This window comes from Ambystoma mexicanum, chromosome 3q (assembly GCF_040938575.1).
Source record: "Ambystoma mexicanum isolate Mex_15411 chromosome 3q, UKY_AmexF1_1, whole genome shotgun sequence".
In the NCBI taxonomy this organism is placed as follows: Eukaryota; Metazoa; Chordata; class Amphibia; order Caudata; family Ambystomatidae; genus Ambystoma; species Ambystoma mexicanum.
In genome coordinates, this window is record NC_090926.1 from 468821829 (window position 1) to 468840961 (window position 19133).

The 19133-nt window shown below is 47.3% G+C and overlaps 1 protein-coding gene across 3 annotated transcripts in view; it reads left to right on the forward strand.

Moving 5' to 3' along the window:
• SLU7 (SLU7 homolog, splicing factor) overlaps window positions 1–19133 on the forward strand; it is a 525459-nt gene that overhangs the window by 213595 nt on the left and 292731 nt on the right. The window lies entirely within an intron of this gene.

The window sequence follows — 19133 nt, forward strand, 5'->3', positions numbered from 1 at the left end:
ATAGCCAGGGGTATTTAAACTTTTTGCACTAAGGTTTTGGTCCCTGCCTTGTACTAATTCTATACGTTTCAAAGTTTTTTAGATGATCACCTGGTGTATTACAAACAATAGAAACCTTTTACAAAAGAAGTTAACCTTTTAATAGGATACTTAACAAAAAGTAATTTTAAACTTTTTAAACAAGAAGACATCCATGTATAGAAAACACTTATATATCTATACGTATCTAAGCATTTGGTGTTCAAAGAATTGCATGTTATTTTCATTCTCCATTTATCTCACATCCTGTTTCATTCATATCACAAACATATTTCCATAATTATTTACAAAACAGCGTATGTTGTATTTGTTCTTTTTAGTATAACATTTGGTTCCCTATATTCACAGTGCTTGAAGGAACACAATTGAGTTTTTGCATAGCGTGTATCTTTTTTATATTCTTGTGGTTAACATGTTTTTATCAGATCTTATTACAGACATGTTGAGACAATTAAGAACATTGGCCCTGTCTTCCTCAGGGTATAGTAATTTGTAATTATGTATCTTTGCATCCATGGTTTGTTCTGGGTCATTTTCTGTGTAGTTGTAGAATGATCCTGAACACGTAATACATTGGTATCTGGTCCTTTTTGTATTTGATTTCATATGGTTTTCTTTTACATTATAGCAAAGATTTCACTTCAACTTTCTGAAAGCTTCTGAAGGGATATATTTCTTGGAAGTTCCTTTTTGGACTCTCAAGGCAGATGACGTAATCTGTATTGATCTTTATGTAGAAATTACATTTATTCTAGGTCTCTGAAGATTCTAGACCTTTGTCCCTTCAAGTGAACCAAGGGACTTTGAATTCCCTTCGCACATTGATATGTTTTTCCGACCGTCCCATCTTCCCATTCCTTAGATTTGTCTGAAAAGACAGAAAATGAAGTGTATTCATCAGAATCCTCATATTTCTTTAGTCTAAATTACTCTTTTAAGCTTCTGCCCTGTTGTTCTTAAATGTTCCTTTTTCATATTTCAGGCTTTTTGGAATATTACCATGCTTGTTATGTCTGATTTTAGAACCCAAAAAGGTTTTGTACAAACGCAAATTCAAGACGTAAATTGTCAACTTCTGAAAGTTAAAATGAAATCTTTTGGAGACCACCAGGGGGCGCATTCAAAATGGCTGCCTGAGCCTTTGTCTCCCTCTCCAGGTGCAAGATTGCGGTAAATAACATCAGCTAAAGTCGACTGCCATGAAAACTATCCGTTAATGCTTCTGAGGACTCAGGGCACATCACAGCGAAGTGCCCAGAGAACCCGCGACCCGAATAGTTAGAACAGGACCAACTACGGAGCCTGCAACACAGAGTTGCGGTTGCCGGCTGTACGAGCTAGGATGGAGAGGCGTGTCCCGGCAGGCATCCACAGCCCACTGGAAGGAGTAAAAACACCCAGTAAGAAGCTGGCTAGGTACGGGAGAGCGAGCGCCGCCCGGAGTGAGTGCGGCTATGAGGACACCCCTGAAAGCAAGCATGCTCCATCGCGGTGTGCAATGCCCCAAAGTATTGTGCATGTTTCCTGCTCCCCGACCGACGAATGGGTCTGCTCCATTGCTCTACCAGAGAACATGGGGGGAATGGAAAGGCGGGCTGCACAAGAACTCCAGCGGCTCGCGTGGAGCCTTGCCGCAATTTGGGCGGTCGGCCCGCACAAGCAGCAACAAGTGTCCCCCACCTCCGCTCACCAGGTCCATAGACACCCGGTCATGTGAGGCATCCATGTAAAGGCTCCCTGAACAGAGGGATCAACAATGGCGGTTCCCAGCCCATGCTGCAGTCTTTCACCCTCCACTTCCTGATTGTGCCAGAAAGTGTTTGTCATCAGCTCCCCCTCCTCTGGTAGTGGTCACAGGGAAAACAGCAACACCACTGCACCCTATGAGCTCAGCACGGCAGGAATACCAGCACAAATAATCTGCGCTCCAGAAATCGGGGTTCCTGGCACCCCCTGAACAAGGAGAGCTAGCAACCTCATAACCACAGGTGGCACCAAGATATCATAAGGGGGCTGGCTCAGCACGCATTACTACTCTTCTGCGCAGCATAGGGTCTGCCTGGGATCATGACCCTGCCTCCCACCTCGGCATCCTCAACCAAAATCCCTGTCATCACAGGAATAAGAACCTAGCGTGAACGGGGTGACTGGACCGAAACACAGAATTGCAGACAGTACAAGAAGCCGAAAAGGGGGAAGAGAATACCTAGAAGGCGAAGGAAGGCAACCACAGTGCAGTGCCAGACAGGGGGACCCCCAGTCTGTGGGGTTCCAAGAGCAACACTCCATGCCAACACGCGTCACAGGGCATTGGGCAACACACTTTGAAGTTACCTGGTGGCACCCATCCCTGAGCTTCACCGCTCTTAATGAAGAACTACATACCAACGCTGGTTCCTCCTCCCCCACATCAGGAGACCCTGGATCCGAGCACCCTCAGCAGGCTGCATACGTTCAGCCACTCTCCCAAAGCCATGGAACAAGAAGAAGTCCAAAGCTCAACAGAAATCCCGGGGAATGATCGTGACAGTGCCACTAAATCGGACATCCGCCTACTGTTAAGGGAAATTCACTCCATCAAAACTAGCCTGACAGAAACAGTCGCAGACTTGCAGACAAGGATGGCCAAGATGGAAGACCGAATGGAAGCAGCGGAACACAACCAACAATCTGTCGACATAACAGCAATGATGTATGAGGCCAGATTCCAACACATGGGGCAAAAGGAGCGAGACATGTCTCTCAAACTCGACGATTTGGAGAACTGGGAAAGGAGAACTAACATTTGCATCATGGGCCTTAAAGAGAAACCGGGAGAGACACCAGCGGCCTTGGAGAACAGAGTAAAAACGCTGATAACCTCCCTCTTCGAGGCTTCCTCTCCCCCATCTTGGAGTTCAATAGAGTCCTCCGAAAGGCCTGCGGTCTGTACTGGTGAAATGTCACTACTACCGACAGAGACAGGAGATGCTTCAGAGAGCAAGAAGCCAGGAGCCCATAGACTTTGAGGGATTGAGTGCCAAACTATTTTAGGATCTCTCCACCACCACACTGAATCTGAGGAGGGGCTGCCGCCCCCTAACAGTGTGGCTACAGGAACGAGGGATCCGGTATCAGTGGGGCCACCCCTTCTCACTGAGCTTCGAGTACGATGGCGAAGTTTTTTGGATGACCTCAGAGGATGAAGCTAAAAGAGCCCTCGAACACCTACAAGCAAGCACAACAAATTCTGACAGCTAATCTTCCAGAAAAATCACGTGCTTGATGCAAAAAACCTTGCTGATGTCCCCCGGAAGGGGTCGAGCCCCCGCAAAGTGGAAATACAAGAGGCTTGACACCCCCTGAAAAAAAGATGTGCCACAGATTTCTCACATCCTGAAAAGCCAGTGAGGTTGCAAGATTACTAGGGGACACTTGCCTCAACCAGTGAGGAGAATATCACTGGTGATCGGACTGAGCTAGAGGCTGACAAGGAGTCACAAGACAAGCCAAATGGATCGTTATGTAACTTGGGAAAATAGCGAAGAGTACAGTTATGAAAGTTCATTGTATGATGTTCTTCGGCGTAAAATGTTTTTGAGGTGTTAGTCAGTTGACAAGTTTGCCTGGAGAGGGCTCCCTGTAGTGTGGCCCTTATGTTCAACTCTTAGGGTATCTCTGTTATCGGAAAACGCCTGATATGGTTTTTTTCTATGGGGGGGGGGAAAACTCCCAACAAAAGGAAGGAAAGTTTTAACTCCACGTATTATCACCTCCGCACACACTTCTCGATCTGCTGCAAGTTCTGTCACTGGTCACTTGCGTATTTACCACAAGACCCCAAATGTTCTCTCAGCAATATGACAGAGCACCCACACACCACAAAATGGCCTCTCTTGACAGAATAACAATAGGGTCCCACAAACGCTCGATGCTAGCATGACCATTCAAACTGTCAAAATTAGATCTACTGTTCATCCAAGAAACTAAGTACACCCAAGGGGAGAAAAGCAAGATACTTGGTAGGGACATCAGGGATACGATTTGGGCCTCGGGGACTGCAAAGAAAGGGGAGTCGGCATCCTCTACAGGAGGTCTGCTGGCCTCCAAATACAGCATGTCTACAGACACAATCTGTGTAGATATGTGGCCCTCAAGGGAACACTGCGGTCACCTTATGTTCAGCCTATGCCCCAACCAAAATCAATCACTGGTCTGTGAATCTTTGCTTGATTTATTGGATGGCTGGAGGGCATAATGGTCTGTGGTGGGGACCTCAACATGAAAATAAAGCCCAGCTGGGATGGGTGCCACTTCAGAGACTCTTGGAGGGCAATGCACCCTGAAAGCAGGGCCTTCACCCTTTAATCCCCCCCCCCCATCAAACATACTCTCGAATCGACTACTTGCTGCTTGGGACGGAGAGCGAATATCTGGTACTTGATGCTTCCATAGAGATAGTGGCATGGTCGGACCACGAACTCTGCACATTAGACATGGATCTAGGCCCACCGCATAGCACTGAACGGAGATGGGTATGCAATGACCAACTCTGCGAAGACCCTGTGTTCAAGGACACATTCACAGAAGCGATCAAAAATGTTTTCGACCTAAATGACACTGATGACATTTCACAAAACACAATATGGGAGGGAGGGCGGGAAAGCCACACTACGGGGGGGTCCTAATATCAGAGGGGCGATTGGGCACCACGAGCGGAAACTCTGTGCTCAGCTAGTTGGGGCACACTTAATTTTGGATGATGTTAAAATGCTTCAGGAGGAATTGAAAGATATACGCCAGAAGAGGGCCCTGACACAACTGAGACTGTGGAAACAAAAATATTACGAGAGAGGCGATAAGGCCCACACCATGCTGGCCAACTGCTTACGGGAACCTAGAGCAGTTCACAAAATTAGAAGTGAGCAAGTCCTAATTCTGACCAATCCCAGAAATATAACAGATTGTTTCTCAACATTTTTACACTGATTTATACACGGCTGAAAACAAGGGCGCACAGTCAGAAATCTAAGAATACTTACCTAGCTTACCTCGGCCGCCGATAGCACACGATCAATTAAACACACTCAACGCCCCAATATCGTCTGAAGAGGTTAAATATGCTATCTCCCATCTCAAAGCTGGCTCGGCTCTGGGGCAGGACGTGTTTACCCCGGCTTTCGACGAAGAAAATTGCAGTGCCCTCACCCCATACTTAACCAAACTTTTCAATTCAATATTAGAGTCTGGTGAAGCCCCTTCGTCATTCGCGGAGTTAAGAATAGTTGTGATTCTCAAAGAGTGCAAAGACGTCTCAGAGTGCGCATCTTACCGCCCATTTACTCTCATAAACGTGGGCGCCAAACTCTACCCCAGTATCTTAGCATCCCGTTTGGCTCAGGTTCTCCCCCTACAGGTCCACACCAACCAAGTAGACTACACAAAAAGGCAGGCAAGGGGCGGACAATGTATGGAAAACCCTAGATCTCATGGCTCACCCGACAAGGAAGAAGAGTGCCCCATCTTGATGTCTATTGATGGCGTAAAGGCGTTTGACCATGTTGCATGGCCTTTTCGGAGCACAGTAATGAGATGGGTGGGCCTGGGAGAGGTTTGGACTAGGGGAGCAAGTGCTTTGTACCGCAACGTATCAGCAAAGGTCCTCATTAACGGCATTGCCTCTCACTCCTTTGCCCTAACCCGAGGACCACAACAGGGCTGCCCCCTCTGCCCATTATTGTATGCCCTGGTAATTGAGCCCTTTGCACAGAAAGTGCAGTCAAACCACCATGACAAGAGGTGGGGGGGGGAATATAAATTGGCAATGTTTGTGGACGACATCCTAGCATAACTTACAAGCTTTCGGGATTCCGGGCTAATTTAAACAATTATGTTTCCCCTTCGTCTGACCACATCTCTTCCACCTCAGCTCACGGGAGGTGGGGTTTCCAAGTGCAGAAGGAGATGATTATATATGTAGGAGTGTACATTACGGCGACCCTGAGCAACTTGTTTCAGGCAAACTTTTGTGCCCCCGTGGAGCACGGTAAAGTCGGATCTAAACAGATGGTCCAAACTATCACTATCCTGGGCAGCCAGGTTTACATCCATATAAATGAACATTCTCCCCAGGTTTCTCTTCCCCTTCCAGTCTCTGCCGGTCGTTGTCCCTGAAACATTTTTGGTAGACATAAAGCGAACACTGCTAGCCTTTTTATGGGCAGATTCTAAGCCCAGAATTCCATACAATACTCTAATCTTACCAAAAGACAAGAGAGGCACAGGTTTCCCTACTTCTCTGAATATTATTGAGCTGCCCAACTTAGGATTCTCTCTGACCACCTCTGGGGAAAACCTGGAAAAGCAGTGGGTCCCTCTGGACAATGCCTTCTTTGCCCCAGTTACCTCTTTGCCACCTATGGACTATGTGGCGTCCCTCACAACCCATGAAGGGAGTAACGATGTGGCCCTCCCCAAAAGCTGTATTTGGTCCCCCCCCCAATACGAGATCACCTTAGCGAAGTCCCCCGTTTCCAACCGTTATACGAAGAGGTATTAGTGAGAGCCGGCCAAATATGGAAGAAGGGAACCTACCTCTCGAAAGAGGAACTGGAACACGCTCTGCATGGCATCTCGATCTGTCCCTCGTTATACCTTCAAATGAAGAGCACTCTCCACGAACCTCGATGGGGTGATTCTTTGCGTCGCCCCCCTCACCGCATTTGAACAAGTCCTAGCAATGAACCGGGGCTTGAGGGGACTGATCTCCAACATATATAATGCACTCCTCACTAGAGGCCACCTGACACGTCCCACCTGTGAAGCCAAATGGGAAGCCGACCTTGACTTCACGATTCCCAAAATGTGTGGCAGACTGTTCATAGAGGAGTATGGGGTTCATCAATTTCCATGCAATACAAAATGCATAATGTAAAATTGTTGTTGAGATGGCACTATACACTGCAGAGGCTCTCCAAAATGTACCCAGGACCTCCCTTTATTGTTGGAGGGGATGTGGGGGAAGTGTGCGATTACTGGCACCAATGGTGGAACAGTGTGCATGTACAGACTTATTGGAGTGAAGTTTTAGGGTGGATTCGAGCAGTAGACGGGATCACCAGGACACTTTCTCCACTACTGGTAATCTTTGGCATCGAATCAGATGGGGAAAACTCATACACATTGTTATCGCACATGCAACGCAACCTCTACCTGGCAGCGAGGGTATGTCTAACGATCGGGTGGAAATGGAAAGATGGAATGGATTAATCAAGCACACACCATATATGAGATGGAGAGTCTCACCCCTGCCCTCCAGGATTCACAAAAGCATGTTGACCTATATGGTTCCTCTTCATAGAACACTATGCAAATTACCAAGAATCTTTGTTGGGTGCACTTTAGCATGTGACTGTCATGATCCATCGATCATGCCCCTTTTGGTCCTCCTGGTCCCTGGAACGTCGGGGGCTACTCGCCGTAGTACACCCAACATGGCCGTATTCGCAGAACGCGGTCTATCAACCTTTATGTCCATGCAGCATGTTCCATAAAGTAACCACGCCCCCGCGGCTCCGCGTGTCTCAACGCTTTCGTTAGCTGAGGCTAGACGTGTGTTGCGTTGTGCTCCTGGAACTGAGTTGCTGCTCTAATTCCCGGACCCTCTCCTTCTCCTTCCCTTTCCTTGTACTCGTTCTTTCCGCGTTCTCGCACACGTCTTCCGTGTGCACTCTTCCCTCCTGGTCTTCCTGGATTTCCCTTGATCCCGGACGAAGAAGCTGAACGAATCCTGGAATCCGACGACGGCCGAGCAGGCTTATACAAGAGCCGAACAGCACGGAAGAAAACCCCGGCGAAGGATTCCGCAAGACAACATAACCGGTGAGAAAACACGAAACTTGTGATAGATTGAGACGCCACCTGACTGAATTTGACACAGACATGGAAGCGACCTAATGCATGGCATGCAAGAGCTGACGACCGAAGTGCAAAATTCAAAGGCAGAGAACACCGCCTTAAAGCAATTGGTGTTGTCCCGTGAATCCGCTACGAAAGAGAGTGTAATACTGGGCGGCGTTGTTGATAAATATGATGGTTCCGCAAAGAGTCTTCGTGGATTCCTTGACTCATGTTTGGTCCACTTTACTTTCAAGCCTTATTATTTTTCTACGCCCAGGGCTAAGGTGGGCTTTATTATTTCGCATCTTTCCGGCAATGCCTTGACCTGGGCCACCCCACTGGTTAACTCTGGGGATTCTCTCCTGGATGATTACGATCGCTTCATACAGGCCCTTAAAACCATGTTTGACCGCCCAGAGCAGGTCTACAGTGCCCAGGAACCCATGATATGCTTACGTATGTCACACGCTTCAAACAGCTGGCTAAAGAGGCGGATTGGTCCCCTGAAGCTTGTTTTACCCTATTTCGGAGAGGGCTAAACGAAGACATCAAGGATGAACTAGCCAGAGTGGCGCGCCCAAGTTCTTATCAGGCCCTAATGGATCTTGCCCTGCAGATTGACTTTCGCATTCAGGAGAGAAAGGCAGAGGAAAAAGAAAATCAAGTCGACACTCCAGAAGAGCCCCATTGGGTTACCCTCGAAACCCGAAGGTATTCCCACTTCAAGTAACAAGCCTGAACGTATGCAGTTAGGGGCATTCCATGGACCCATATCCTCCCAAGAAAGAATGCGTAGGATCCATACTGGGTTGTGTATGTATTGTGCATCAGACAAACATCTAGTAAGAGAGTGCCCAATAGCGCCCCCATGGCGCTCGGGGAAACGCCAGCTCCCGATCCTAAATGGAGCACAGGTTCGGGAGAGAGATGCCTGCTCCACATCAATTCCATCCTTGAACTCTCCTGGACAAAATTCCTTGGTGATTTTACAGGCCTTCTTATCGCCATCCAAGAAGGAAACGTATCCCATCCTGGCACTGGTGGACTGTGGAGCTATGGGGATTTTCATAGACCAAGAATGGGTTCTTAAACACCATATTCCTTGCGAATCCCGGACTATCATGCAACCTGTAGAAGCTATTGATGGAAGACCCCTTTCTTCAGGACTCATAACACTTCAGACCAAGGACTTCGAACTTGCCATAAACCACCATCGAGAAAGGATCAATTTTGACATCATCAAGTCGACCCACTACCCTATGGTTTTGGGAATGCCCTGGCTTCAAAAACACAATCCGTACATTAATTGGGCAGCGGGTTCCTTGTTCCTGGGCTCAGAATTCTGTATGTCCCACTGTTTGTCAGACCTTACTCCGACACTATCAGAAGGACCTCCTACGAATCACCAAGGTACCATCTCTGTCTCAAACATTATCCGGGTTCCGGAGATATACCAGGAATACTCCGTCTTCTCCACTGCCGTTGTCCAGGCGTTACCTCCCCATAGACCTGAGGACTGTGCTATAGAAACGGACCCTTCCGCTGTAATTCCCTTTGGGAGGATGTTCATCTTATCCGAACCTGAAAAGAAAGCCCTTCGAGAATACCTGGATACTAATCTTGCAAATGGCACCATACAACCCTCTAAATCCCCAGCAGGGGCCTCACTGTTTTTGGTTCCCAAGAAAGACACCAAGGAACTCGGACCGTGTCTGGACTATCGAGGTCTAAACCAATGCACCATTAAGGATCGCTATCCGTTACCCTTGATCTCCGACATTCTGGAGGCAGTAAGGGGTGCAGTTGTTTTCACCAAGTTGGATCTTAGGGGTGCCTACCATCTGATTCGCATTAGGGCAGGAGACGAGTGGAAAACGGCCTTTATAACACCCTTTGGTCATTATTAATACTTGGTCATGCCTTTTGGACTTGCTAATGCCCCGGCGGTCTTCCAACGCTTCATGGATAGGGTGTTCTCAGACATGCTATTTTTTTTTGTGGTTGTCTATCTGGACGATATCCTAATATTTTCGAAGGACATTTCCAAGCACGAAGAACATGTAAAGGCAGTGTTACAACGACTACGCGAAAACAAGCTCCTGGCAAAGCCCGAGAAATGCATCTTCCATGTTTCTACTGTACACTACCTAGGGTTTATCCTTAGTCCAGCAGGCATTGGAATGGATCAACTCAAGGTTAAGGCAATATTATCCTGGCCAAGCCCCACCTCTGTGAAACAAATCCAGTCTTTCCTGGGCTTAGCTAATTTCTACAGGAAATGTATACCTTCCTTTTCCGAGATAGTCCAACCAATCATTGTTCTATTAAAGAAAGATGTACCCTTCCTTTTGACCACAACTCAAGAGGAAGCCTTTCGACGGTTGAAGACTGAGTTTACACAAGCTCCCATCCTGGCTCAACCTGATGTCAACCGACCATTCATAGTAGAGACAGATGTCTCCAGTTACGCTATTGGAGCTGTGCTCAAACAGCTATTCGGGGACAGGATGAAACACCCCATCGCTTACCTTTCCCGGACGTTAACTCCCAGTGAAACTCATTACTCAGTCTTGGAAAAGGAACTGCTGGCCATCCGTCAAGCCTTCACCGAGTGGCATCATCTACTCCTCGGAGCAAAGCATCCTGTCCAGGTCCGCACGGACCATCGAAACCTACAAGTACTGCAGGCCTTGGAATGTAGGAATAGCCGTCAAGCTCGCTGGGCCTTCTTCTTCGCCCAGTACCAGTTCCAGATTCACCATTTCCCGGAACACAAAATCTAATAGCTGACGCCCTCTCTCGACGTCCAGACTATGAACCTCTGGGAGATCGGGCATATCCCAAGATGTTTCCCCATACAATATTTGTAGCTCAAGCAAACAATCTCCTGGAATACATTCGCATGCAAACTCAGACTTCGGAACTCTGGAAGGACCCTTCGAAAAGGACTCTATGGGATCTGAGAACCCAGGACGGATACCTGTTTAAAAATAACAACCTGTTCATTCCCACACAGAAACTACAACAAAAGATAATACATCTCTGCCATGATACTCCTCACTCCAGTCATCGCGGCATTACCAACACCCTCCGTCTAATACAAAGACAATTCTGGTGGCCCAGAATGAAGGCTGACTTTCAACTGTATGTGAAATCTTGTTCTGTCTGTAATCAAAACAAACATGACAACCAGAAACCAGCAGGACTCTTATTACAGCCTACACCACCAACAAGACTTTGGGAAGTCATCGCTACAGATTTTATTGTAGAATTACCGCCATCCAGAGGGTACACCACTATCATGGTCACCATTGACTTGTTCACTCATATGGCCCATTTTACACCTCTGTATAAGTTACCATCCTTGTCAGAACTTGCTGGAATCTTCCTGGAACATATCTTCCGACTGCATGGATTTCCTTCCAAGATTATATCGGACAGAGGACCATAGTATATCTCTCAATTTTGGAAACACCTCTGCAGGATACTAGGAATCCAACGAGCCCTCTCCTTAGGATATCATCCCCAAACCAATGGAGTCACAGAACGAGTGAATCAAACCCTTGAACAATACCTTTGTTGTTTTTCTACTAAGGTCCAGGACGATTGGTCGCTTCTGATACCAGTGGCAGAATTTGCCTACAACAATTCAGACCATTCGGCTATTAAAACCAGTCCTTTCTTTTGCAGCCAAGGATTCCACCCTGCGGTACTACCTTCAGTCCTTCCGCATCCTACACCAGTTCCAACGGTCGATTCCTGGATTGAAACACTCATCAATGTACAGAGAGAAGCCAAAGAACATCTAGAAAGAGCACAGATCCAAACTAAGCACTATGTAGATTCGAGGAGAAGACCAGGGCCTTCTTACACTATTGGAGATAAAGTATGGCTATCCTCGAAGCTACTGCCCCGACATATCAGACCGAATAAGCTGGCCCCTCAATATTATGGGCCCTTTCCTATAAAAGAAATCATTAACCCTGTGGCCTTTCGACTTAAACTACCAGACTCCTGGAAGAAAATCCATCCAGTTTTTCACAAATCTCTATTGAAGCCTTACATCCAAACCACCCGGACTAATCGTAGACCCAGTCCTGTGGTTGTCAACGACCAACTAGAATATGAAGTGTCTCGAATATGTAACACCAGATATAGACGAGGACAACTTCAATACCTGGTGGAATGGAAGGGCTATCCACCCAGTGAACGTACCTGGGAACCAGTCTCAAACCTAAACTCCCCCAAATTTCTCAGAAAATTCCATCTAATACATCCAGGCAAACCCGGTGGAACGAGTTTTAGAAGGCGCCATGCTGTCATGATCCATCGATCACGCCCCTTTTGGTCCTCCTGGTCCCTGGCACGTCGGGGGCTACTCGCCGTAGTACACCCAACATGGCCGTATTCGCAGAACGCGGTCTATCGACCTTTACGTCCATGCAGCACGTTCCATAAAGTAACCACGCCCCCACGGCTCCGTGCGTCTCAACGCTTTCGTTAGCTGAGGCTAGACATGCGTCGCGTTGTGCTCCTGGAACTGAGTTGCTGCTCTAATTCCCGGACCCTCTCCTTCTCCTTCCCTTTCCTTCTACCCGTTCTTTCCGCGTTCTCGCACACATCTTCCGTGTGCACTCTTCCCTCCTGGTCTTCCTGGATTTCCCTTGATCCCGGACGAAGAAGCTGAACGAATCCTGGAATCCGACGACGGCCGAGCGGGCTTATACAAGAGCCGAACAGCACGGAAGAAAATCCTGGCGAAGGATTCCGCAAGACAACATAAACAGGTGAGAAAACACGAAACCTGTGATAGTGACAGTTGGGAGTTCAGAGATAGCTGCCTTGAGCTTTAGTCACGTCTTTACGCATAACATCCAACCCTCTTTCAACTGGGGACCATGAGAATGTGTCTGGTCAGATACAAGGTCTTAATCGCGTGTGGTGAACACATGGGATATACAAATGTTGAAAGGATTCTTTTAAGTTGAAACTTCAAGTTATATTAATATTTCTCGAGATGAGTTGGGGGTGGGAAAGGGTGGGGAGAGAAGGGGAGGGGAAAGTGGAATGGAAAACCTGTTTTTTTTTTTTTGACGTTTTCATGCATCCTTTGTTTGACATACCATCTTGTTATAATGGTACCTTTAAAAATCAGTGCTTGGTTTCTATCACATTTGCTGTAAATCCAATAAAACACACTTTAAAAGAAAATGCAATCTTTAATATAATTTGAAAGAAAACTCTATGAAATAAAAAGGACCTGAAATGAATGCATCATGTTTTCAGGAAAAATGTAAAACCATGCATTGAATGAAAAAATGTAAAACTATGCAATGAATTGATGCAAAACATAACCTCGCTATGCACAAAAGACTATTGTGTTGCTTCAGAACTATACAATTAAGTTGTACTAAAATAAAAAGTACAACATACTTTTTTTGTAAAGCACAATGGAAGTATGTCATATGAATGAAGACGGAATTAAACAAATGTCACTTTTATAATCAAATGTTTGTGTAGAAATATACATATGTGCAGATTTGTCAATATATGTATGTCTTTTTTTAAACAAAAACATTTTTTGTAAAATTACTTTTTGAGCTTCCTTTTAAAAATTAACTTCCTTTGTAAAGGGTTTCTATTGTTTACGATGCACAAGGAGATCATTGGAAAGACATTTGAGAAAGATGCAGGTTTAGCACAAGTCTTGAACCAACTACGAGTGGAAACAAGAAAGATTCTGGTCTGACATGGTCTCATGCCAAAGATACATCTTGCTACTTTGTATTGCTTTATTTATAACTAATGTACCACATTTCTGTTGTCATCCAGATGCATGGGGTTTTTGTAATGTGATTTTGATGGAGGTAGTGTCTCTGTCCACAGGATAGAAGGTGTCCGCTTTCTTGAGAGCTTCTCTGTGAAAGTTGCAAGTCATTGCCCCGGTACTTGTGTCTGAAAACAATAGATTGCAGTCCATTATTTATTTATATTTGAACTAATGCTTATGGTTTAAAAAAAACCTTTACATCATTATCCACCATAAATTAATTAATACAAAGTCATTATTCAAACAAATTCATTAAAATACAAAATTTCCAATTCAAACATAATTTACAGCATACAATACACACATCAATAACAATGTATAGATAAAAATTAATTCAGCAATATACCAAGTACAATTCATCAAGCTAACAGTTTAAATGGGTTCCAATATGCTGCAACTGCCCCTCTATCAGAATGCACTATTCCACCAAGGCATAACTTCCCTACATTTTCATCATTCAGCCATTCTATGTTGTTATTGTTTGGGGCCAGATATTTATTTCTTAGACTCTCAAGCGCTGTAAAATAGAGAAGTAAATGTTTTTTGGTTTCAATGCCGTCTTTAACATTACACAATCTACAATGTGCCGCTTCCCCAGTAATCCTACCTGTTCTCGTTAAAAGACTTCTAGCTAGCATAACTTCCCATCGGAAGGGTAAGTATAAAGAGTGGTAATATTGATTTGGTAACATAATTAGGTAAGGAGCTAGGACTGTTCATGCATGGGTGCTTTAAGGAGGAATAACTATGAAAGCTTTCCACCATGATTGTACAGTCAGCATCGTCTTTACTTTTGTCGGTCGTTTTACCAAATCGCCAGTGTCTTAATTCAGCTCATTCAATATTGTTAGACACACCTCCTTTAATAAGCTCACAAATTGTTTAGGTCCCACCAAATCGGGACTATCTGCATCTTGAAGCAGCTCTGAATATAGGGAGTCCTTTACTGGTGACACAATGGCTGTAAACAAGGAGAGCATTTTCCAAAGTATACAGATTTGTAGTTAGAATAAACCCAGTCGAACATTATAGCAGCCAGTGGTACTGCATTGGAGATACTGAAAATACGCCTCCACATCCTTAAATATGATCCAAACTGACTAAAACATTATCAAACCAAAGTTCCATACCATACCTAATTTTTGGCACCACCCTTCCTCCCTTCATAAAAGGCCACAGCTGGTTTCAGAGAAGACCTTCCATATTTACAGTCCATCCTTAACAGTTGGCTAGTAAAGGTTTGGGCCTTCTGCTGCAAAACTGTACAGATATTGTCAGCTGGACGTGCTGTTATATGGAAACCTAAGTACAACACGTTAGCACTACATTTAACCATGATATTCTCAAATAGCCAGGTACAATCGATTGGCTTTCTATTTTTTGGGAAAACACCAACATTTCCGTCCTATTTTTTTTTAAGCTGTTCTTGGCTGCATAGCTTAAGAAGGATGTTTACAGCCTCTCAAGCCCAATATTAATATTGTCCAGAAGCAACAAATCATCTGCATATGCAATTGCCGGTATGGCAAGCTGGCCAAGTTTGGGGGGAACAAAAGACCTAGGGGCGAGAGACCACCAGGGGGCGCGGACCAAGATGCCTGCGTAGAGCCCGAGCTCTGCCACACACCTTCCTTTGATATTGGTTTTCGGCGTCTCCCCCAGTTGCCGAAGGAGCGTCTTCGGAGTGCTGAGCAGTGGTACGCAACAGGAGTTGGATGACAGGGCTGATCGTGGCCCCTGGCAGATGTGGAGGTGGCCCGGTCTATGCGGAGCAGGCGGTGCGGCAGGAGGTCCTGGTCCATGGAAAGGTCGGTCGTGACCGACCACCCAGTCCAGAGGAGATCCAGGACGTACCGCAGGCCTGTTGCGGTGTGCCTGCATGTGAGGGAAAGATACCCCACGCGCAGACCTGCTGGGGTGAGCCCAACAGAACAGCAGACCGGTCCAAGGTGGATCCGGGAGCCGTGGCGGTGAGCCCTGGTTCAGGAGTCCAGAACCCAGGACACTGAGGGGTACTGTGAGGAGGTCCAAAAGGACTTGGTGAATTAGAGCAGCCCGCACCGGTGTTTCCTCTAAAGGTGAAAGGAGAGAGGGAGCATGGGTGGCCTGCACCGATAAGGAGGTCTGTGGGGCTATCTGGAGAGGCTGACCGGAGTGAGGGTCAGGTGTCTGGTACCAGCAGATACCGTCTGAATTGAGTGGCACAGAGGAAAGGGAAGCGTGGAGGTGGGCCGCGGCATGGTGCTCAGGGCTGAATGAAATATCTGGGGCCGGTTTAGGAGCTGCCCTGAGGGATTGAGGGGGCACCCGGGCATGCCGGGGATGGCCCCTGGCTCAGATATACAGCAGAGGAGTGCGCTGGCAGGGATTGCGTCCCTACAGTGCTTTAGGAGGAAGTCGGAGAAGGACCCAGGTGACAACCCGAGTGTGAAGGACAGAATGGCTGAGGGTGGGGGACTAATGGCCCTGACTAGAGATGGCTTGAATGAGATCCTTCAAGAGATCAAGGCCATTTGAATGGACATCCAGGCCTCAATCTGTGTCCTCAAGGGTTGTGCTGATAAATTGGAGGATAAGATAGAAGGGATGGAGAACCACCATTTAAAGGTGGACCTCCTTGATATGAAGTATGAGGCCCGACTTGCAGACCTTGTGTCCCGTGAAGAGGACAAGCTACTAAAACTGGATGACCTCAAAAATAGAGACCGCCGAAACAACCTGCGTATTCTTTGGGTAAAAGAGCAGAAGTTCAAGACAGCGGCGGATGTTTGGAGGAAGGTACAAGACCTGAATAGTATTCTTATTGGTAAATGGTGGAAAGGAAGTTCAACTAGAAAGGGCCCGCAGAGGTGGAGGCGGCAGAGGTTTGAAGTCTATAGTGTTCCGCTTCCTTAGATATAGGGAGAAGACGGAAGTTCTAGAAAATGCTACACGTTTGGGCAGTGATCAATTTGAGGAAGATGCAGTCAAGGTTTTTCAGGATTAATCAGGTCTCACTCTGTCCGGCGGAGAGACTGTCGCCCCCTTACCCAATGGCTGACGGAGAAGGGCATCAGGTACCATTGGTCCTTCCCTTTTTGAGAGAGGTGAAGTGGATTATCGGGTCACCAGTGGCCAAGAGGCGTAGCAGGTTTTGCATGTCCTGAAGAAGGAGATCTCTAACGAAGGCCCCGGTGATGACACTGGTGGGGTGGCAATGGAACAGGGCCAGGAGAGCAGCCCACCTGCATAGAAGAGGATGCCAGGGGGCAGGAAATGCAAGAAGCTCAGCGCTTCCCTGCCAGCAAAATCATAAGGTTCTAAGGTGGAAAAGTACTGACTGATGTGCATGCAGGCCCTATCTGGCTGGAAATGGGTAGGGGATACCAGGGGGAAGGAAGGGGTTAGGTGAGACGGAAGGCTAAGCACTAGTCGCCCTTGGTGGCCCATCACACGGTGGTTGTCTCGGAATGGAGGAGGTAGTCCCTCAGTGAGAGGGAATGGATGGAGGGGATGAGGCGGTGATGGGGTGTGAAGGTCGGGGTAGGAGAGTGGGAGGTGGGGTGCTGAGCAAATGGGTAGGCTATGGGTGCCTGCAAGAGAGGGTTCCCTAACCCAATGGAAGCCAAGGGAGTGGGATAAGATGGGGGGGACTGGGGTTGTTGGGGAATAGTTTGTGAGCAGTTGAGTTTCCACGCTCTCTTTGGAATAGAGCAGTCGGGACATTGGTTGGAGAATCAGAATGGTGCACATTTACATTGGGGGCTGGGCCGATGCGCTTAAGGTAGGGACCTTAAATGTTATGGACCTGAATTCACCCATCAAATGATACCTGATGGGTAGGGAATTTCGCAACAGGGGGCTGGATGTGCTGGTGGTTCAGGAGACGAGACTGGTTCGAGGTTAGGAAAGGCGCATCCCGGGGGCTCAGATTGGGCAGGTCTTCTGGGCATTGGGGCCCATCAGGAAGGGTGGAGTGGGCATCCTCCTTAACCGGATAATCTAGCTGGGTGAACCACGGGTGTGGAAGAAGGTAATGGGAGGGCCCTAGTGGTCTCTGGGATCCTGGAAGGTGTACAGGTAACCCTTGCCACAGTAATTGCCCGAACATGGGTCAGTCTCAGTGCCTTTGGGAAGTCGTGGCGGAAATGCTCAGCCGAACGGTGGGATTATTACTGCTGGGGTGGGGGTGACTTTAACATGTGGGCAGACTGGTGCATAGATCACAGTGGCGGTGTAGAGGGCGTGCCACCCGGCCGACAAGGGCTATACCTTCTCCCCATCCAATGGGTCTAGAATAAGGATTGAATATTGGTTTATACAACAGCTGCACGGGCAATGGGTCATAACAAGTGAACGTATCCACATTAGTTGGTCAGACCACGACATGGTTGACCTGAACATCTTGTTGATGGGGCTTAGAACAAGGGAATCCCTTTGGCGCTGCAATGACATGCTACTATAGGATCTTGTTTTTGCCAGGGAAATGAGGACAGCAATAGATGAATGCTTTAGCCTCAACGACACTTGGGATGGTATGGGAGGCCGCCAAGGCCGCATGGAGAGGTCACCTGATAGAAAAAGGTGCCACCAAGAAGATGGTTAGGACCGACCAGATGGAGACGCTGAGGACCAAGATCCGTGGATTGGAGACTGGGGAGTTGGGCATGGGGACGAAAGAGCTGACCAGTGGGTGACCACAGTGGAGTACTCTGGGGGGTCGCTGCACTCCACCACAGGGGAAGTTTTGCAGGAATGTTCCACTTTTTATGAACAGTTGTATGGGAAACAAAGGGTGGTTGAGGAGGGGGGAGCTGGAGAGGTACCTGAACGGGGGTGCCCCTGACGACTCTACGTGAGAGTGAGGTCGAAGATTTAGAGATCCCTATTACCCAGGAGGAGGCACTTACGGCGATTTGTGGGTTAAAGTTGGTGAAGGCTCCTGGGGACGATGGGTACATGGCAGGGTTCTAGAAGGCTATCTTGGGCAATCTGGCCTGACACATGGCAGAGTTGTTTAATAACATTCTGGCCTCTTGGAGGGCACTGCCGTCGTTTGGTAGAGCACTGATAATGGTCATACCTAAGGTAGGGAGGGATCCTAAGAGCTGTAAATCATATCGCCCGTATCCCTTCTGAATGTGGATGCCATGATCTATACTAGGGTGTTGGCCATGAAGATGGAGGGAGTCATGTCAAAATGGGTTCATTCCGACCAGGTGGGGTTTATTCGGGGAAGGCAGGGGGGCGATGCACTGCGTAAAATGCTGCGTTTGGTGGAGGCTGCAGCGAAAGGAGCGGCAACCCGGTGCTGGCCTCTCAATGCCGAGAAAGCATTTGACAGGGCTGATTGGGGCTTCCTCTGTTGAGTTATGCACAAATATGGGTTTGGGGAGAGGGTTCTGAA